The following is a 22,977-nucleotide window of genomic DNA, read 5'->3' on the forward strand; positions in this document are numbered from 1 at the left end:
TGGAAGGAGCCCCTTCAAAAGGGCTGAGAGGATCTGGGCTCTTGCCTACAAAAAAGAGCTGGAAGAAATTTCTTTTTGTTCCGGCTCTCCATCAATAGTGGTTCCAGGGCCGGACCAAATAATTTATTTCCCGAGATGGGAGCTGAAGCCAGTTTCGACTTGTTTTTAATGTCGGCCTGCCAATGCCTAAGCCAAAGCAGCCGTCGGGCCGTAACATGAGAGGATATGGCCCGAGAGGAGAACTTCACCGAGTGAAAATTTGCATCGGCTGCAAACTCAGCTGCTGCTGTTAGTTTTGCAATATCTTGATGGGCCCTAGTATTAGATGGAGAAACATGCTGTTTCAGCTGTCGAAGCCACCTAATAGATGACCTAGTAAAAAAGGATGAGGCGGTGGCAGACCGAATGGCCCAAGCATCAAACTGGTGCACCCGTCGCAGCGCCATCTCCGCCTTCTTGTCCTCCGGCCTTAAGGCTTCCAGAGCGTCTGTGGGGTTCGACGAGGATGCCAGTCTGATAATGGGGTCATCCACCTCGGGGATGTTTAGCATGTTGGAGAAGTCTACGTCGAGATTAAAAAATCTCTTGTCCTGCCCGGAGGGGGCGGAGGGGAGACCGGAAGAGGCTAACTGTTTCGCCACTAGATCGGAGAAGATTGGAGGGACTGGCACAACTTCGGCCTCCACCGCTGTCTGTCTGAAAATGGCATCCTCTGGGGCCCCAGAGGCTGCTGGCGAGGAATCAGAAGATGGCTGGGGAGTTAGGCCTGAGATATTCTTTGCTTTGAACAGCAAAGACTTGAATAAATGAGGCTTGAACAGGCCTACAAGGGAGGGCTGGTCGGGGGAGATGCCCTCATCCTCCGACATGTCCCCTTCCAACTGCTCCACTTCGGAGAAGGGCTCAGAATAATGGAGAAGGTTGTTCTGGGAAAGGGGGAGGTTGGTTAGAGGTAGAGGGAATAGAAGCTGGAATTACAGAATAAGAGTTGCTGGAGCGCCTATCAAACTCCTTTTCCAGAGCTCTGTGGCGCCTTAGGGCATCCCTTTCAGAGGCTGCGGAAGGTTCCTTGGCCCTTTTGCGCAGATGGTGAGTTTTAGACGTAGCCTTTAAGGAAGGCCCTCTGGGATTTTCCTCTGCCATTACAAACAAAAGGTAGAAACAAGGTATAATAAATATGAAGGCGGTTGGCACGCCTAGGAATGCGGTCCACAATGGGAGCTGGGTATCCTATAGTTGAGCCACGTCCCCCTTTTGGAAAAATTTTTAGATACCGATATATATATATATATGGGGCTCTATCCACATCGCAGCAATTTGATGCCTTGGGCAAAATGGCGTCCGCCACGAGGTGTGCCTAAAATGGCCACCGGGCTGGACGCAAGGCTCAGAGACGGAATAGCCCTTAAGAAAAATGAAGATATTAGAAACACCAATCAAGCAGAACACAGCAAACTCCAAGACCTATAAACACAGACCAAGACTCCCAACCAATCAGGATGAAGAAAAAACCATTCTGGCACAGCAGTAGGCTAGCACCAAATTTAAAACAGAAACGGCTGTGAAAGTCTGACTTACAGACGAACACAATACAGAAGCCTGATGATGGCAGATGAGATTCTGCCGAAACGTTGCAGGACTCAGGAGTGCGAGAAACTCTTTATTTACAAACCAGAATCAGAAAGCAAATAACTCGGCCAGCACCGGCTCTTTATAGCCGGCGCTGTCCAACACTTCAGCCACTGAGTGGGACTCAATCTTCCCGCCAGCGGCAGAACCAATAAGTGGAGCCTGTCCTCAGACTCCATTTTGCATATGACGTAGCTCATGTAAATGTAGCATCGTGCATATTTAACACTTGTATTAAGGGCAAAGCCTACACACTACCCTGACGGATGAGACTGAGAAGCCAGGAGAAATGTGGTGTGTGTCCTTCTAATAAATCTTTCAAAAGTGCAAAATCTTCCTCCACACCTCTTTGCCAGAGTTAAATATTTGCTGCTTAATTGCTGGTAGCTATCAGGATATCAGTCAAGGTAATCAGAAGCGTCAAAAGCAATAGATGGTAAACATGCTGCGATGCTCTTGCACGTGCCTGAGTGTTCATAAGCAAGGAAGGCAAAGGTGCACCACTTGTCATTCCAGGAAGAGCTGGCAGTTGACAGATGCTGATAACTTTTCCAAACCACAGAGCTGCTAACCCTAATTTTTTTAAATGAAGCCATCACGGTGTTCTGCTATTTGTTGGTAGGTCTGTGCCACTCAGCATAAATCAGGCAGAAAATAATTTAATTAAAGGAATCCAAGTGTCATAGGTTCTAACATGCTATCCTCCATTCCTGGAGTCAGCAGGAAAGTCTGCTGATATAAATTGGGCTACCATGATGGCAGAGGTCTATTCTGCCTCAAGCAATGAGGCAGGCTAGGGGGCTGATTGAATGCAGACTAATTTTAACGTGGGACAAATTAAGGAAAGTGCTTAATGTCTTGATTTTATTTTTCCTTCTGGATGCCACCTGCCCATGAGGAAAATGGCCATAAATTGCTCTGCTTAATGTGAAATGGGGGTGGGGGTGTCTAGATACTTTGGATGGCAGGTTTAGTTACCTGGCAGGTGGTCCACATAAGAGATCTGGAGAGCTTCATGGATAATTTCTTAGCATGAGCCTGCAGTTCTTTGGAAGGTGGATTAAATCCCTGTCCAAAATTAGCCTGACTGACAGACTATAGAGTTAAGAAAGCATTATGAGGAGCAAAGAGACCAAAGGTAGTATTCAGCAGGTTCTGACCAGTTCTGGAGAATCAGTAGTGGAAATTTTGAGGAGTTCGGAGAACCAGAAAATACCACCTCTGACTGGAGATTTTACAGTATCCTTCCCCTGCCACGCTCACCAAGCCACGCCCACATAACTGGTAGTAAAAAAAATTGAATCCCACCACTGATAGAGACCACTTACCCTTGTGAGATAGTGAAGTTGTGCTTTGGAAAAGCAGCTTCAGCTGGGTGGAAAAGCTTTCCACTCCCCACTTCCTTCCTGCATTCATACATTCCCTCACAACAGCATCCAAGCCGATGTGGCAGCTGTCTGTCAGCTGCCTGTCATAATTGAGCCATACTCTGGTGTTTTCAAGGATACCTCACTGCCCAGAGGCAGCCACACCCTATCCCGCTTCTTAGCTTACTAAAGCAAATTTATTGCCTTTATTTATTTAATGTATATGCTACCCTTCTCATTCTGCAAAGCAACTCTGAGCAGTTTACAATAAAAATCATATTATTTATTTATTAAATGTTTTTATGCTAAGAAAGGATTTAGGAGAAAAAGAGACAGCAAACAGCTGTCATATGAAGTTTACAGCATGTACTTTTAAGCCTATTCATTGGATTAAGTGCTGGTTTGTTTAATTTTGATTCATTGACTAAGCCACAATAAATCATAATTGCCAGGATTCACACAAACATGCTAACCCATAATCTGTACTTTATAAAACACAATATTTGAGTTTACACAACATCCCAAGCTCAAACCATGATTTCCTGGAATGCACAAATCCAACATTATTTCTTCCATCCCTTTTGACTGCTTTGAAGAACATAAAAAAACTGATGGAGACTCAAACAAAGAGCCCCTTGAGGTATTTAGAAAGGCACAGAGCAGAGATGGTGGCTGGTGAGGTAAGTTTTCAAACTGTTCCTTCAGAAGTGGTATTCAGCAGGTTCTGACCAGTTTTGGAGAAACAGTAGTGGAAATTTTGAGTAGTTCAGAGAACCGGCAAATATCACGTCTGACTCCCCTGCCCCCCTCTATTCTCTGCCTCCCGAGTCCCAGCTGATTGGCTGGGTCTTCATTGGTTGCCCTGCACAGGAGAACGGAGCTGGAAAGCAGGTTAGTGGGGTGGGGAGGGAATGGGACTTTGCAGTATCCTTCCCCCCAGGAGTTGGGAGGCAATGGAGATTTTACATTATCCTTTCCCTGCCACGCTCACCAAGCCACACCACGCCTACCAAGCCACACCACGCCCACCAACCCACGCTAGGCCCATGCCCACAGAACCAGTAGTATTTTTTTTTTTAATCCCACCATTGGTTTCTTTCATCTGAGAGGCAGGAACTCCAGGCATATTTCAATGAGTTCATGCTCCAGCATTTCTGGATATAGGGGGAAGGAGGGAGAAACCTGGAAGGCCAGAATGTAAGATTATAAGCCTGATTTGGGAATTCATGTTCACACAAGGTAATAAACATTTTCATTTTCATTTATTGCTGGAGGTATAGCCTTCTGTGGTTAGATGCTTCCTTGGTCAAAGTCAAATAGCAGGAAATATATTGATCTGAGAATGAGATGACAATTTATGGGAAAGGGAATTGTATTAACCCTTTATTTAAGAATGCGGATATTTGTTAGCTCACAATAACATACAGGTAGTCCTCAATTTAGAACAGTTCATTTAGTGACTGTTCAGAGTTACAACAGCACTGAAAAAAGTGACTTATGACTGTTTTTTACACTTACAACTTTTGTAGCCATGCCATGATTATGTGGCTAAAATTCAGATGCTTGGCAGCTGACTCATATTTATGATGGTTGCAATATCCTTGGGTCATGTGATTAGCTTTTGTGACCTTCTGACAAGCAAAGTAAATGGGGAAACCAAATTCACTTAACAATCATGTTAGTTACAATGATTCACTTAACAATTGTGACAAAATGGATCATAAAATGGGGCAAAATTCACTTAACAAATATCTCATTTAGCAAAAAAAATTTTGGGCTCAATTGTGGTCATAACTCAAGGACTGCCTATACTGGAGTTGTATAGATTTTCAAGGCAACTAGAGTGTTTTGTTTTTCACAGGCTAATTTTGTCATTTTAGCAATGCCTTTGGTTCCTTCTGACAAACAGGAAGATGGAAAATCAAAAATGAAAAGACCTTGTCTGTCTTGTGTGAGAAAATGAGGCTTTCCAGTGACTGCTGGCTCATCACCAGAGAAGTACAAAGGCATCACTTTGAGGTTCAATGAAGCTCTGACAGTAACTAGTGTTTCTGACAAAGCTGTGGGTGGGAAAACATTGGTTTGGGATGGTAGAAATGTCTGCCTGAAGATATGTGTCAGTGAAGCCAGCTGCAATGGGGCTTGTGTTGACTGACCTACTGCATTAATTCCTCCAAGCTGCAGAGAGACTGGGGAATGCTGACAACAAACTCATTTTTGTTTATTGTCAGAATGAGTATTCTAAATTGTTGAAGAACCTGGACTACTAAAGGCTTCCTAGATATTATGGATTAACTGACATGTTCTGCCACAGAAGGCTATGATTACTAAATGAACCTCCCAATCTTTTGAGCTAGATGAGCCTATTTCGCATTTTGAGATTACAAAATGGCTGTCATAGGGACTATAGTTATAAAAGAACCCTTTTTTGCAGAAGACAAACATTCACTGTCACCACCATCTCTCTTTCCCTAGGATGCTCCTGGCCACCCAAGTTCACCGTAGTCTTTTTTCTGGGATGGCAGCCACAAGTGACTCACCAACGTCAAGAAAACAGGGCCTGAGATTTTTAGAAAGAGGGGTTCTGAATGACTTATCACATGTTTGTTTGTTTATTTATTTGTTTAGAAATTTTACATGGCTGACCAACTTACTCACAGTGACTCTAGGCAGCTTACAGAAATAAACCTCAATGCAAAATCCAATAAATTATCACCACCCTATTGACAACAATCAAGCCAGATTTCCAGTTTGAAGGGCTTCGGTGACAGACAGAAATCTGCAATCGTGCGCGGTTTCTGTCTGGGCTCGCTGCTAGAGCACCCCGAGCTGGCTGGTTTCGGGGCTAAGCCACCCCATAGAGGTGGTGAAGAAGGGGGAGACCACCAGCAGGGTTGAGGAGAGCCGCATCTCTCCTCCTCAGCTGGCCATTACTCCCTTTCCCGAAGGCGGATGCAGCAATGGTCAGAAATGGCCACCACAAAGAAGAACTAGACCAGAAAAGAATGTGCAGGAGGAAGATAAGAAGTGAAAGTTTTGGCTGACCGGGTTAAATTGTAAAAGCAACAACTAAGGTATCCTGGAATTTAAACTTACAAAAAATAACATTGCTCCCAAAGAAGAGTCGAAAGCAGCGAAGGAAAGTGAAAAGGGAAAGGTTTGGCTTTTTTATCTTCTCTCTCCTTCCCTATACTGACAACTAAGAGACTTAAATAAGAAATCGGAAAAATCCACTTTGACATCAATAGGCAATTAAGCTGAAAATAAAACCAAATGCCAAAGGGATAATAAAGATTCCTGGACATTAAAAACTTTCTTTTTCATAAGCTGGAAGGGAGAGAAAAAGAATAAGGGCAGGATCTGGAAGAGGGAGGAGACTGCCTGGATTTAAAAAGAATCTACAGTAAAACTTCAACAAGACTTCTAAAAGATACATTTTAACTGAAACTTTGCAACTAAATAGTAACCCCAGGAAGACAAAGTGTAAAAAAAAGAGCAAAAAAGAAACAGCTTCCATGTATTTGGATTATTTGGTGATCTTTGGATTTTTGGTTATTATATTTGAATGACTCAAATCAATCGGGTGGTTGTTTAAAAATTTATACAATGGCACCACTTCTGGATGAATTGAAAATGGAACTTAAAAAGTACAAAGAAGATGCACAAGAAGGGAAGGGTTCTTTTGGCTTCGTTTTTCAATTCTTAGAAATGGAGATTTGGAACTATGAGAAACAACAAGAAAAGACTGCAAAACAAGAAGACTGGGACAAAGAAGAAGTCATCTTCAAAGAACAAGCAATTTTATGTGGGGAAGAAAAAGGAAAGGGGGGAAAGAGAATGAAGAATTTAAGAATTAAAAAAAACAACCAAAGAAAAGAAAAATAATTCAAAAAATAAATATAATACTGGAAAGCAACAGAAAAAGGGAATACAGAAGAGAGAAATAGAGGTAGAGAGACAAGGGGGTAAAAAGGGGAGAGAGAAGAAGAGAGGGAAGAAGGAAAGGAAAAGAAGTTACAAAGGACCGGAGCAAGATATAGAGAAACAGGACCTATTTAGAGATAATGGATGAAAATCTAACTGAAAAAGGGATTCTGTAAAGGTACATAAGATTGTATTGTTATATTAGTAATAGAAATAACTTTAGAAATTTGGAAACAACATATGATTAAAATGAGGGATAAAATAGTTAGTGTAATTTAGTGAAATGTTTGTGAATAAAATAAATGAAATAAAATAAATGAGAAAATTGAATTAGGAAGGAATGGGAACATTTTAATTAGTTAATGTTTTATAAAATATAAGTGAAGAGCGGGGGGGAATTAACTATGGAAAGCTTATAATTGTTCCCCTAGAAGTATGATATTTAATTGAAAAGTAATGTTAAAGATGTTAAGACTTTAATGAATATTAATATTAATGATAGAATTGAATTGGAATGTTGTTTTAATTATATACATTTATAATTTTTTTCTTTTTTTAAGAATACAGTGTGTATTTTAAGAATGTACCAAGCAGAATCTGAATGGAAGTTATGTATTATATTGAATGTTACAACTTTAGGGAAAAGATACAAAGGCGTCATACTCCAATCAGTAACTACAGGAGAAATTTTGTTTAATGAGAAAAGATAATAGATAATTGAAACAGGACAGACAAAAAATATAAATACAATGATTTGAATTGAGATGAGATAATTAAAATAAAATTGGGAAAATTAAAAGAGAGGAGAAGCTATGCAGAAAATGTAAAATAGTAATAAGATATGGAATGGAATATAAAAATGAGCATGAACCTGAATTTGTGTCTGTACGAAGAAATGTAACCTGGGATTATGCTGCTTTCAAAAAATATGTTTTATTTGTATTTTTTTTCTCTTTGTGAAAACTCAAATAAAATTTACAAAAAAAAAAAAAAAACCAACAACAATCAAGCCAACTACTTGATGGGCTCCATATCACTCTGGGGCCTCCAGGCCTTCTGATCCTTCAAATAACTTGGCCTTAGGACATGTAGGGCTTCAAATGGGATGACTAGCATCTTTGATTAGACCCAGAAGTAAATAGGCAGCCAATGCAGTTCTTGCAAGAGAGGTGACATGTGTGTATATTTAGACTTGCATAGATTGCTGGTCATTATGTTTAAAGCCCCAGATGGCCTGAAGGGGTCTACAACAACTTGCCAACTTGCCATGGGACAATTTACCACAGCCAACTTGCCATGGGAGAACTCACTGGGGGACAAGAATTATACTTATATTGGAAAAAATCGTAGAATAGAAGCATTAAAGAAAGGATGCCCAAGGATTGACAAAATGAAATGTGAATGTCAAAAATTAAAATATTTTGCAATTATTTTAAATAATTAAATTGAAGGGTTGAATTGTCCCGCGGTGAGTTGATCGTGGCAAATTGGCATATGACAAGTTGACCAGGGTGAGTTGGCTGTGGCGAGTTGTCCCATTAGGTTTTCAAAGGCAGCCACGGGTCCTACAAAATCCTGGTCTAAAAGTCACAGGACTCTTGATCCACCAACTTCAAGAAAATAGGCCCTGAGATATTTTTTAAAAAGAGGGATTCCCAAATGACTTATCACCTACTTCCTGTCCACTGAAACAGTTGTAAGAAATACATGAAATCTAATTGTATCCTTTACATCCCTGTAAGTGCAGGTGTAGCAAGGGAGATGTGTTATGGGATATCCTTCCCAGCAGCTCATTATCTTTCTGTAAGATTTCAATGTAGTTGAATTATGAAGCCGCTAATTTGTATTTTAATATCGCCCCTGTGTCCTGCCATCCATAAAAATGAAGTGAATTTGATTAAAGTCCACAGCTTATCTCATCCACAGACAGCCTCTGCTTTCAAGACTTCTATCCATTATGAGGCAAACTGAGGAAGGTAGATATCTAAGCTCACTTGCAATATATCAGGTCCTGAAGAAGGAAGACACGAAGCTGATTGCTAGCCAGCTGTGTGAGGTGTAAAACATGAACTGTTGGAAGATTGCTTCTAGGGCCTCTGAATTACTTAATGAATGTTTGTAGGCTGGGGAAAATATGATGCACAGACGTATAGGAAACAACGGTATTGACTTCCTGAAATCTTGCAAGGGATGCTTAAACCTACATGATAACATGGATCCCTGTTTAGAGAACTAATGTTTCAATGTATATGGGGAAAGAGAGGCAGAGAGGCAGACAGACAGGCACGAGTCTGGAGATTTGTACTTCTGAAGTTTGGGGTGTTTCTATACACGTAAACACACTACTTTTTTAAAAAATAATGATAGTGTTCAGAACAACCAGGTTGATACTAATGAAGACAATTTTAAGAGTAGTGTTGCTAGAGATGAATAACCAGATCCATTTTTGGGGAGGGGCGGGGAAACAGGGAGGAATGACAAAAAATCCAAGGTGGTGACAAATATATGATCCGAATGCTCCTCATTTTATGTACAGTATGTTGCATGGTGTTAAAAGGAAATTCAATTCGTTTAGAGCTGGGACAAGAAAAATAATTGCTGGAAACAGAGGTGAAGTTTATTTCTGAGAGCACAATACAGGCAGGGTTATCAGCATTCAGAGCAGAGGTGGTATTCTGCAGGTTCTAACCAGTTTTGGAGAACTGGTAGCAGAAAATTTGAGCAGTTTGGAGAACCGGCAAATACCCCCTCTGACTGGAAGCTGGCCTCTTCAGTTTCTGCTTGGGGCAGGGAAACTGGGGCTGGTTTAAGATTTTTTTCATTTCTCCTTTAGGGGGAATATTTTATCCTACCTTTTTAAAATATTTCCCAAAATATTTCATACTTCTGGGGGTGTGGGTGGCCTTCCCACAATACCATAGGAAAACCTTGCCTTTGTTTTTTGAAGATGTGCAGAAAGAGCCTTAGAAAGTTCCAAAGGTCTTTTTTTTTCCCCTCGATGATGTTTCACTACTCATCCAAGAAGCTTCTTCAGTTCTGACTGAATGGTGGAGAATGGAAGGACTGCATCCATTCCAACCCTTCCATTCTCCACCATTCAGTCAGTCCAGTTGCCTTTTGAAAAAGCACCTTTGGGACAATGACTGAGAATCTCCATAGACATTTTGCCTTAGAAAGTGTAATTAGCCGGTTCTCCAAAATGGGGCATTCTAGGGTCAGAGACTCCACTGAGCTGGCCCAGTTTTGATACTCTTTCGAAAGGCCTGAAGACATGGTTTCTCTCTCTCTCTCTCCCTCCCTCCCTCCCCCCGGATTATCTATTGTCATCTCCTGCACATCTCTTCAAGAAGACTTTTTTCCACTCAGTCATGTTTTATTTTTTGAAAGAGAGAGATGATGGCCTCACTTTCAGAGTGGGTTGTCTTACCTAGGATACAATAAAATAGATAGCCTCAAGGGCTGTATTTGGAAACAAGTATAGTATTTCCCTAGACTTCAAAGCTTTATTATAAAAAAGGATTTTTTTTTCTTCTGACCATCAAAACTTTCTTTTGAAGGTGCACCCTCCCTGCTTACCTCACTGTCTAACATAATTGCTTTTGGTCTCCAAGGATCCTGGCAAGGATTTATGTAACACACCAAGCAAGGAAGAACTGGCAATTTGAAAGCCTCCTTTTGGATAGAACTTAATGCTACATTGGCCTTGGGGAAAATGAACTAAAATCCTCCAGCAGTTGCAACATGATGTTTAAACAAAAATCTCTGGGTTGATATAGGAGACTCTCAAAATTATTCTCTTTCTTTCTGAAAGCAGATAGGAAAAACTATGTCTTCAGGCAACCAACTCATTTCTGCACATTCTCATTATGCTTTTCTTTTTTTTCCAAGTTTATCCGGAGGGGGAATTTAAAAAGCAGCTGGTATGTCTAAGCCGTTATAAGAAACAGTGAAGACTTGGGAAGATTTTATTCCCCCACCTCCATCTTCTCCATCTGCTAGAGTTGGAAAGATGTTACTACTGAGATTGTAGCTCTCTATACCTGACAATTTTTCATGCCAACTTCCCTATTGCTACTAAGTGCATGGCACTAATGGTTGGAAACCCAGATTAGTTTATTGATGTGGCAGAAGGAATCCCAGGAGTGCTTTTCAAAATATTTCCATGTCTCAGGGAAAAAGACCAGAAGCAGATGGTGGTCTTTTTTTTTTTTGAGCCAATGAGTAGCAGATACAACTTGAACTGTTCTTCTTCAAGGATCATAGTCCCCGATTGCCAATACATACCAAGGTTAAGAGCAGATGGCAAAGTAACAGCGGAGTAGAGTGTGAAGTATCAGATGGAGAACACAGAGTAAGAAGGAAAAGTTGCAAGATCAGGGACACCCCCAAAGTGCCATAAAATTGCTTTTTAAGTATTGGTGCTGCAGAGCTATTCTGAAGTCTCATGTTTGGAGGTTGGAAGTGAGGGGACGAACCACTATACCATTTTGGTACCTGAACAACGCCACTTCAAAGATGATAAGCAGTGGTGGGATTCAATTTTTTTTTACTACCAGTTCTGTGGGCGTGACTTGGTGGGCGTGGTGTGGTTTGGTGGGCATGGCTTGGTGGGTGTGGCAGGGGAAGGATACTTTAAAATCTCCCTTCCTACCCCACTCCAGAAGGTTACTGCAAAATCCCATTCCCTCTCCACCCCACTAACCTGCTTTTCAGCTCCGTTCTCCTGTGCAGGGCAACAAAAGAAGACCCAACCAATCAGCTGGGACTCAGGAGGCAGAGAATAGATGGGGGCGGAGCCAGTCAGAGGTGATATTTGCTGGTTGTCCGAACTAATCAAAATTTCCGTTACCGGTTCTCCAGAACTGGTCAGAACCTGTTGAATACCATCTCTGGTGATAAGGGGTCTGGAGGCTAAACTATATGATAAACAGCTAAGGGAACAAAGAGAAGGCTTAGGAATCACATGATAGCAGTCTTCCAATATTCAAAGGACTGACACAGGGAAGGAGGAGTTGATTTATTTTCCAAAGCACCTGAAGGTAAGAGAAGAAGACAAGGTGGAAATTTGTCAGAAGAAGATGCATCCTGGAACTAAAAGGAAACTTCCTGAAGAATTAGTCAATTGAACGGTTTGTTCCCCAAAGTTGTGGGCCCTCCATTGCTGGAGGTTTTCAAGAAAAGATTGGACAACCATTTGTCTGGGATGGAATAAGGACTCCTTCTCTGGGCAGGGGATTGGACTAGAAGACTTCCAAGGTTACTTCCAGCCCTATGATTTTATATCTGCACTTTGTCAACGAAAAAGATACTCCTTTGGTCTTTTTAGCTGCCAGAAAAAGAGAGTGGGGGAAAAACAAGGCATTCTTCAAATGCCTAGATAATCATCCCGACAGCCCAAAGTTGTTGGAGCATAAGAAGGTTATTGGAGAGCATGATGGATGACTCTTGGAGACAGATGCATCCCATTGGAGAAGTCACATCCAGGGGGTGGGGAAAGACCAGGGTCAAAGGGGAAATATATGATGTGATTTGGTATTGGCTGCACCCAGCTAAATGCCAACATGGGCACTTCTAATAAATCAATTTTCTTTTCTCTGAGATGCGGCTAGAGACTTTTGATTTGAATGAGGGTGGATTTGTTGGAGCCCTGACACACTTACCTTTTGAGGTGCTATTGTCCCATACTAAAGCCTTCTTTTTTTTTCTAAAGCCATCATAAAAGAAGCCTATCTGTATTAAGATAGCATGGAAACAACTTGCAAATTATTTAGTTCAAATAACAGATAACCATTTTCATACTGGATAATTTCCTTGTTGCTGTGCTCTCCCACCTTTGTACTCCAGGAAAGAATTGTCAATTGCCTTTCCTCCCATGGGTAAAATACACACACACACACACACACACACACACACACACACACACACACAAACTCACATATAAAAACTTGAATGTCTAGATACAAAATTAAAACATCAAATTGCATAAATATGTTGGTAAAACTAGCCAGTTAAAAAAAAACATTTCTCACTCTCTATTTATTTCCAATGGCTTTTAGACCTATCCTCATCACAACTGCTGCACTAGCATAACTCTTACTTTGCAAAGAGGAGATTGCTGGCTTGAACTTGGCAGAAACTTAAAAAAATTACTTCTATCTTTTCCTGCATCTTCTTGTTTTCCTTGTGCTTTTTTTAAAGCCTCCAATCCTGCATCATTTCATCATATTTTCAGTCATCTGCAGTAGGGTTACTGGGCTGTGTGGATAACACCCCACCCCCACCCCAAAAGCTGCTGACTTCTGTACCTTGTACAGAAGTAAACAATAAGAGCTTTTCTGGAAAAATCTCTTGGCCCTCCTCTTCTGGTATCCATGGATTCCTCCTCTAAGGAAAAGAGTTTTTGCCTTTCTTTTGACTGACCAGCTACCTGATCTCTTGTATGCCTTAATGCTTCTTCACTCTGTGGTTCTTTCTGGCCATATACATCCTCTACCAGGCACAGCTCTAGCTGTTGCATGCCCACAATTTAATATGCTTGATTAGTAATTATCCTAACCATGGTTAATGTTCTTTCTCTTGGCTCAGCAGGATGGGGAGAGTTATGTTTTTTAGGGGAGGGATATTTATATAATTCCCTGTCTTGTGTAAACCCAGAAAATGGGTTATTTCAGCCATCGGGATAAGTGGATTATATGCATATTGCCTTTGAATTTGATTCTAGACTTATTTTCTGAGCCTCCACCAGCTTTGCTCCTAATTCTCATACTGTAGCTTTCAGTTCTCATTCTCGACATAGAAAACTTTATTCCTTAAGATTTGCTTTCCGAATCCCAGGTCCTAATTTACTGAACACTGCTGCCCATAGCCTAGCTTTAAAAAGATTCTAGACAGAAATATCTAGGCCTCCATGCTCCAAATGATAATAATTTTAAAATTATATACATATAAACTAACTAGCAGCCCCCAAAGAACCGATCTAGCCTATTATTTTCCTTACATTCTCCTTTTCTGTTTTCTATTAACCCAAAATTTGAGAACCAATCTCTCTCTGTAGGATTGAAACACTAGCAACCAACATTTGTATTTCTAAAACGGGATGGTTTTTTTATTATTATTTACATTTATTTCATTCTTCCTTTGGGAAAGCTTTTAATCTAATGCTCTTCTATAAATGTTAAAAACCAATTTGGATTCTAACAAACAGATCCAATGGAGACGTGGTTCCTAATTCCTGATGAAGAGATTGTCAAGCCCAAAATTGACATAAGTGTCGCCATTTTAGTTTGTCTTAGTATATATTCTTTTTCTTATTTTCTCTGTGGCAGTCATGGGGGGAAGGGTCTCGGGCTTGACACATTCCTAGGGGGGGGAGGAGTGGAGATAAAGAGAGTGTTATGGCTAGGTGATCTTCTTTCCCGTGGGAAATGAGCTGTCCGCGCTTGGGCCCCTGGAGGTGGAGATTTATGACATCAAGCAACGTTGAATTACTTCTATTAGAGAATGTGACTTTGCGGGGTTGTTTCTAACTTCTAATATTGTGGTGTAATTCCGGGTTGAGTCAGATCTGGAATTACCATGGACTTTGCCAATTTGATGCTTTCCTAAACAAAAGAAATCTTTTTGAAAGATGAACTTTGTACTTTTCTTTTTAAATGGATTTCATAACTTGGAAACCTGACAGAGTTCTTGAAACCCAGAAGTTTCCCAATCTCTTGCACTGTAGAAGTTACTTAATTGGGTAATGAAATGTCTGCCAGCAAACCACCAAGTTTGAGTTTCTTGGGTTGCAAAAAGATGGTAGAGATTTATTCTCTCAGACTTGCAAGATTTTATTAATATAGCTTTACAATAATGTAGAAATAGCTTATGTGGTTGAATTTCTTGTCTGGTGTATTTGATAAGGCTGACAGTAAACTGGGCCACTACATTAAGCCATTGTGTAGTTTGGTTGGATCAAACATATTACAGGTAGCTCCCGATTAGTGCTGATAATGAATTCCATGCAGTGGTTGCATTATTCAAATTCAGACTATTCAAAATTATATTTATATGTAAAATATGGTAATTGGTTCCAGCTTAACGGAAATAAGCAATAAAATCTTTTTAAACCTAAGTTCTTATATGTTTATTAATGAAACATTACAGCAACAGATAAAAAGAATATACTTATAATTTAAATTTATCGTTAACAAAGTCGGACTAGTTATACAAAGCAAAATAAATACAAGCACATTATACTATAGATTCAGGAATGTTGACACCTTGTCCTATTTTACAGTTGCCATGTTGTTTAATTACATCAATTTTTTGCTATAATGTAATTACAAGCCTCTTCTCTTTTTTTGAATTAGGGGTGTTTTTATCTGAAGGAGTCTTCCTAGGGCCCATTTTGCATGCAAGAAGTGCAGGTTGAAGGAGCAGTATCTGAAAGTCCAAAATTTGCCTTAGCTGTCCCAAAGGTGCTTTTTCAAGAGACAACTGGACTTTCTGGAAAAAAAAGTCCAGTTGCCCCTTAAAAAGCTCCTTTGGGACAACCATGACCCGGATGACTGAAAAATTCTATTAACAATTGCCTTAACTGAATTTTGGGGTGCATTAAACACAATCTGGTATCATTGTACTAAACTGAATATTCCATTATTAGAACTCATGTTAATAACAACCTCATTGTATCTAAACACACCAAAAATTGTAATGTTGTTAATGCAAGTGTATCTTTAGCATATTGTGCAAACCATTCTTAATATTCTCCTTAACCCCTTCCAGTAGTGTGTTGCAACTGCTAAAAAAGCCAACACAGTTCTATATTGCATAAACAGAGGGATAGAATCAAGATCATGTGAAGTGTTAATGCCACTTTTTAATGCCTTCATAAGGACACACTTAGAATACTACATTCAGTTTTGGTCTCCACAATGTAAAAAAGATGTTGAGACTCTAGAAAGAGTGCAGAGAAGAGTAACAAAGATGATTAGGGGACTGGAGTCTAAAACATATAAAGAATGGTTGCTGGAACTGGGTATGTCTAGTTTCATGAAAAGAAGGACTAGAGGAGACATGATAGCAGTCTTCCAATATCTCAGGGGCTGCCACAAAGAAGAGGGAGTCAAGCTATTACCCAGAGCACCTGGGGGCAGGACAAGAAGCAATGGGTGGAAACTAATCAAGGAGAGAAGCAACCTAGAACTAAGGAGAGATTTCCCAACAGTTAGAACAATTAATCAGTGGAACAACTTGCCTCCAGAAGTTGTGAATGCTCCAACAATGGAAGTTTTTAAAAAGATGCTGGATAAATATTTGTCTGAAATGGTGTAGGGTTTCCTGCCTAGGCAGGGGGTTGGATGATAACAGATAAGAGATAATCAAAGTTGGAAGGGACCTTGTAGGTCATCTAGTCCACCCCCCCGCCCAAGCGGGAGACCCTACACCATTTCTGACAAATGGCAGTCCAATCTCTTCTTGAAAGTCTCAAGCGATGGTGCTCCCACAACTTCCGAAAGCAAGCTGTTCCATTGGTTGCTTGTTCTCACTGTCAGAAAGTTTCTCCTTATTTCCAGGTTAAATCTCTCTTTGTTCAGTTTCCATCCATTATTCCTTGTCTGGCCTACAGGTGGTTTAGAAAATAGCTTGACCCCTTCCTCCCTTTGGCAGCCCCTCAAATATTGGAAGACCGTTATCATGTCTCCCCTGATCTGTCTCTTTACTAGACTAACCAAGCCCAGTTCCTGCAACCATTTGTTATATGTTTTAGCCTCCAGTCCCCTAATCATCCTAGTTGTTTTTCCCTGTACTTTTTCTAGAGTGTCAACATCTTTTTTATAATGTGGTGACCAAAACTGGATGCAGTACTCTAGGTGTGGTCTTACTAAGGCTTTATAGTGTGGTATTAGTACTTCCCTTGATCTCGACTGTATCCCTCTATTAATACAATTTAGGATTGCATTAGCTTTTTTGGCTGCTGCTGCACACTGCTGGCTCATATTTAGCTGGTTGTCCACTAAGACTCCAAGATTCCTCTCACAGTTACTGCTATTGAGCCTGGTTTCACCCCAGTCTATATGTGTACTTTTGATGTTAGGCTGATTGGTCTATAGTTCCTGGGTCTGTTTTTTTTCTTTTTTTGAAGGTGGGAACCACATCAGCTCTTTTCCAGTCCTCTGGTAGTTCCCCAGTGCTTCAGGATTTTTGAAAGATATGGTGCAGTGGTTCTGAGATGACCTCTGCCAGCTCCTTTAAAATTCTGGGATGTAATCCATCAGGCCCTGGTGATTTGTTTTCATCAAGATGGTCTGTCTTTTACAGTTATGTTTTTGGTGGGTTGAGCTATAGTTTCTTTTTGCGTGAAGACGGATGCAAAGAAGGAGTTAGGCAGTTCTGCTTTCTCTCTGTTGCCTGTTATTTCCTTGCCATCTCTTCTCTTTAGTGGACCGACTGTTTCCTTGATTTTTTTTTCTTGTTATTTATATGTTGAAAGAAACTTTTTTTATTATCTTTGACTTTTGTTGCAAGTCTTTGTTCGTTCTGAGCCTTTGCTATCTTGACTTCGTCTTTGCAGATTCTGGCTATCTGCTAGAAGACCTACAAGGTCCCTTCCAACTCTATTATTCAATTCTCTTAATATGGACATTTTGCTCATCTTCAGTAAACAATGTCTTTTTTACACTGAGTTCAATTTCTGGTGTCTTTAGGGATCTGTCCTAAAAGTTTCTTTGACAACTATCCTTTTTTGTTTGTTTGCTTTTAAATCCCAGTTTAGCCTATAGCCCTGGGGTTTCTTAGTAGTCTTTAACTACGTACTAGGTCAGACCATGCTTAATGTTTTGAGATCAGCTAAAGTTAATTAGGTACTGCCACCAATTTAGATCCCATTTTATGAATCTTTACTTAAGTGATACTGTCAAGACAACAGTATACAAGGTCACTTGCTACTTGTGAGAACTAGAGCTGCATCAACAATGAGTAATCAGATCTCCTTTTCAGTCCCTTTAGAGTTAGGAGGGACAACATTAAGGCTTGGAAGTTTATGCCTCTTAGAGGATCTCAAGTATGAGCATCAGAGAGGGAAATAGAGAAAATGGTCATAAAAAATCCTTACACATGCAGACAGCTGTAATCTGTCTGATCCAAGAAATGAATGAATTCATGACTTGATTAAGCATGGTTTGTTCAATAAATCACAGCTGAATACAGCATATGTTAATATATCATTCTAAAACAAAAGCAAACAAAACAAACATTGTGGCTTAATACGATATACAGACTGAGGCATTTTTAAGGTAGCATTTAACCAAGCTGTGTCTTGTATCCAGCCTATAATTGCGATAGGCTTACATCATTCTTAGCAACGTTGGTGTTAAAGTAGTATTTCCATGCATTAGTACCCATCAAGTCCTGGCAGTTTTTCTGCCTTTCAATGACCTCAAGTCTTGCAGTCCAGTGATCCCTGGGGTGGGATCAGCCAGGCACATACTGGTTACTCTAAAGTGGTGGTGTGGTGGAATGTGGCATTGATTGCAAGAGGGAGGGGCTCTTTCCCAAGGAACCAAGGGAAAATCAGTGCTAAGCCCTTGGTATGCAGGAAGAGACCCCAAAGTGATCCTCCCTAAACCTTCACAAGGTTTATCTGATAGCTATGCTTTAGTCTGGCCACATTTAATGACAGATGGCAATAAAGAAGCTGCTCTGAGTAATTCAATGTATCATTCTTTATTTTGGCTGGCAGAGTCCAAGAAGAAGGCCTTCTCTGCTGTTGCTCCCCCCTTCTGGAACATCCTCTCCCCGCCCTCCCAATGTGAGGTTGGTCCCAACCTTCCTATCTTTTCGTAAGGGCCTAAAGATATATGGCTGTGCCAGTCAGCTTGGGGTCCCAGTGGGGGAACAACTGCGATGGAAGTGGCTAATTGAGTAACAACAGATCCTCACCTTCCCTATGTGTTCTTGGTGTTATTGTCTGTTTTTAACTTTCTATGTTTTTACATGTAACTGTATGCTACCCAGAGTTACCTATGGTAAGATGGGCAACAAATAAATAAAATAAAATAAATAAATAAATTTCTTGGTTCCTTGCATCTGACATGCACCCTCTCTTCAAAACCTCTTGCACTCTATTTTAACTCCAAAGTGCTTTTCCAAGAGGCAACTGGACTTTCTGGTTTTTCTCTGAAGATGTTTAGCTTCTCATCCAAGAAGCTTCTTCAGCTCTGATTGGATAGTGAGGAATGGAAGGATTGATACTCCTTTGCAGACCGCTGTTCCTTAATCCTTCCATTCCCCACCATTCAATCAGAGCCGGAGAAGCTTCTTGAAGCAAAACTTCTTCAAAGAAAAACCAGAACATCCAGTTGCCTCTTGAAAAAAGCACCTTTGGGATCACCGTGACCTTGGATGATGGAGAATCTTCCTAGCCACTCTATTTTAAGTGACATTTTGCATTGAGCATCAGGAGATTCTGTCTCCTCTCCTGTCTTGGAGATGATCTGGACACTTCAGTCAGCCTGAACAGTATTTGAACAGGAGTAGTGGTGGTAGAAAAGAGAAAGAAGTGATACTTTCTTTTTCTATTGCTTCCCTGTGGAACTTTTCCTGGACCAGTCAGGAAAGAAAGGGTATCTTGGTGGTCTTGGTGTTCTTCTGGAGGAGCACCAAGCATATGTCCAAAACAAACCTGCCTATCAGCTGACATTTTTTTGAATACCCTCAACCAATACATTTATACCAAACCAAAACAGGCTTTGACAGTTAACTAAATCTGCTAGGTCTAGCCAGCTGTCAAATTTGCCTCCTTCTTACTTGTAACTTTATTTTTATTTATTTACTTATTTTTGTCAATTGCTTACAAGATAATAGGTATAAGTAAAAACATAGTTATGAATACATGGATGTATGTAAGAAAAGAAAAGAAAAGAAAAGAAAAGAAAAGAAAAAAGAAAAGAAAAGAAACAATAGGACAGGGACGGTACCCACATTGCACGTCCCCTACAGACCTCTTAGGAAAGAAAACTTCAGTGCAAGAAGATTGGGAAGAGATGGGAAAAACAAATTGGGTGAACCCACCAGTCCTGACTGAATGCCACATACATGCTGAGAAAGAGCATTGTTTGTCAGCATATGAAGAACAGGAATATATGAAGAACGGTTGCAGGAACCAGGCATGGCTGGTCTAGTGAAGAGAAGGACCAGAGGAGACATGATAGCAGTCTTCCAATATTTGAGAGGCTGCCACAGGGAGGAAGGGGTCAAGCTATTTTCTAAAGCACCTGTAGGCCAGACAAGGAATAATGGATGGAAACTGAACAAGGAGAGATTTAACCTGGAAGTAAGGAGAAACTTTCTGACAGTGAGAACAATCAACCAATGGAACAGCTTGCCCTCGGAAGTTGTGGGAGCTTCATCACTGGAGGCTTTCAAGAAGAGATTGACTGTCATTTGTCAGAAATGGTGTAGGGTCTCCTGCTTGGTTGGGGGTTGGACTAGATGACCTACAAAGTCCCTTCCAGCTCTGTTAATCTGCTTAGCGTTGTATCTGTGGTGAAAGATGGATTGACAGTGGAGCAGCAAATTTCAGGTCATTATAATTTTCTGCTGTGACAGAAAAGCACATTGACTTAGACATGGGAAAGAGCCCCCTACTGACATATCTGCTAAGTATATCTGAGCAACTAAACTTCAATTGGAGAGTTAATCACTGGAATGAGATTTATGCTCATGCAATGGAAACAGGTGTTTAAGCAATGTGGTTTATTTCCTATCAGTTTTTATTATGGCCCCTTTCCTCTTTTTTACTTAAAATCTTCATTCTTCTGCTTTTGACAGTGTACAAGTGAATTTAATAATTTTGTGGTTAAGTTTAGGTTTAGGATTAGGGAATGCATCAAACAGTCCAGTCTTGGAAACTGCGTTAATGGCATCTTTGTAAGACAGTGGCTCGCATTTTATCTGTTCAGCTCCCCCATTAAGGAGATGGATAACACCCTGCAATCATGCTAAGAGAAAATTTAGAACTGCAGCCTTCAGTTCTTTATTGACTTTTGCAACTGCCTGTTTTCCTACTTCAATAATAATAATAATGGCGCTGGTAGTGAATATGCTATTGCAGCTCCGTTAGTAATAGACATATCTGTGGGATACCTGATGTTGTGTATCCAAAAACACCTCCAAAACTGAAGAATTTCAGCTAACCTGCTTGGGGAGACAATTAGTAAGATAGATGGAGGAACAGCTTCAGAAGAGTTTGGTGAAAGTTGATACTTGTCAACTGCTGGTAAAGGAAGGCTGTTTTTATTTAAGTCTGAATGAGATTTAGCAATTGCACATAATTCCCTTGCCTTCTGGAACCTCAGTGAGAGCTGCTGCTCATTAGGGAGAATTGTGCGGTTCACCAACAGTGAAGGATAAAGACAAGAAGTTTGTTCATGCTGCTTGGATTATTCCAGTATCTTCTATTTTTATTATTTCTTTCAATATGACATTCATGACTTCATATCAATCGCACTCCTATTGTTATGTGGGGCTTGAGAATGATTTGCAATTGCATCCCAGTTTTTGAAAGTTACCAATCAAAAGGAGCAGGTAGCTGAAAATTATTATTCCATTATCTGACAGTTCTGCACTAGCTGGACCAGCCCTTAAGCCTAGGATGTCTAAGTCTCTTCAGGGCCCTTTTGGTAGCTATTTCCTACCAACCAATTGGTTTGAAAGCCCTCCACTCCATATCTAAGACCCAAGTTTACATTTAGCCTCAGCTATGGAAGCTTCAGTGGTGATTTCAGCCCCTTTTCGCTATGCGCCTGGCTTCACAAAATGGTTGGGAAGAGAAAGAACATTGTATTCTTTGAGCTTTTAGAGCAGGGTCTCCAACCTTGGCCACTTTAAGACTTGTGGACTTCAACTCCCAGAGTTCCTCAGCCAGCTTTGCTGGCTGAGGAACTCTGGGAGTTAAAGTCCACAAGTCTTAAAGTGGCCAAGGTTGGAGACCCCTGTTTTAGAGGAAAGCAAAACAACAAAGAAACCGCTTTCTTCATCTAGTTTGATGAAAAGAAGGATTAGGGGTGACGTGATAGAAGTGTTCCAATATCTCAGGGACTGCCAGAAAGAAGAGGGAGTCAAGCTACCTTCCAAAACACCTGAAGGCAGGATGAGAAGCAATAAATGAAACCTAATCAAGGAAAGAAGCAACCTAGAACTAAGGAGAAATTTCCTGACAGAACAATTAATCAGTAGAAGGATTTGACTCCAGAAGTTGTAAATGCTCCAACACTGGAAGTTTTTAAGAGGAGATTGGATAACCATTTGTCTGAAATGGTATAGAGCAGGGGTCTTCAAACTTGACAGCTTTAAGACTTGTGGACTTCAACTCCCAGAATTCTTCCTCCAGTCATGTTAGCTCAGGAATTCTGGGAGTTGAAGTCCACAAGTCTTAAACTTGCCAAGTTTGAAGACCCTTGGTATAGAGTTTCCTGCCTAAGCAGGGGGGTGGACTAGAAGACCTCCAAGGTCCTTTCCAACTCTGTTATTCTATTCCTATTCTATTCCATTCCATTCTTCTTTGAGAGTCTATAATAGGGGTCCCCAACCCCCTTGCCATGACCAACTACTGGATCACGGGTCATTCAGAACCAGGCCATGGAAGTGGCAGGGACAGCGTGCACATAACTCCATTTGTATGAGCTGAACCATCCCCTCTCCACACCCCCTGCCAGTCCACAAAGCAGAAAGGTTGGAGACCGCTGGTCTATAAGGTGGAAAATAAAATATTCAAATGAAGTAATAAATGAATGGCTTTATTGGGCAGACAGTCCATTCACTCACCTCCTGGAAGACTTTTGCAGTCCTGAAGAAGTATAAAATAATGAGGGTGTTTGAAAGGTCTAATGGCCCGTGTTTAGTCCACTCTCTTGTTTATTATATGTCGAAAAATCTTAATGTTGGTGGAAGAGTTGCAATAATTTCTGTTTTTCTTTGCCTTGATGAAAATACATTCCTAAATGTTACCTCTGAAAGAAAAGGATAACCTAGCAATTTGTATGCTCAATATCTACGGGTCTGAGACAATTTAAAT

This window comes from Pseudonaja textilis, chromosome 1 (assembly GCF_049901715.1).
Source record: "Pseudonaja textilis isolate UNSWEBS1 chromosome 1, rPseTex1.2, whole genome shotgun sequence".
NCBI lineage: Eukaryota > Metazoa > Chordata > Lepidosauria > Squamata > Elapidae > Pseudonaja > Pseudonaja textilis.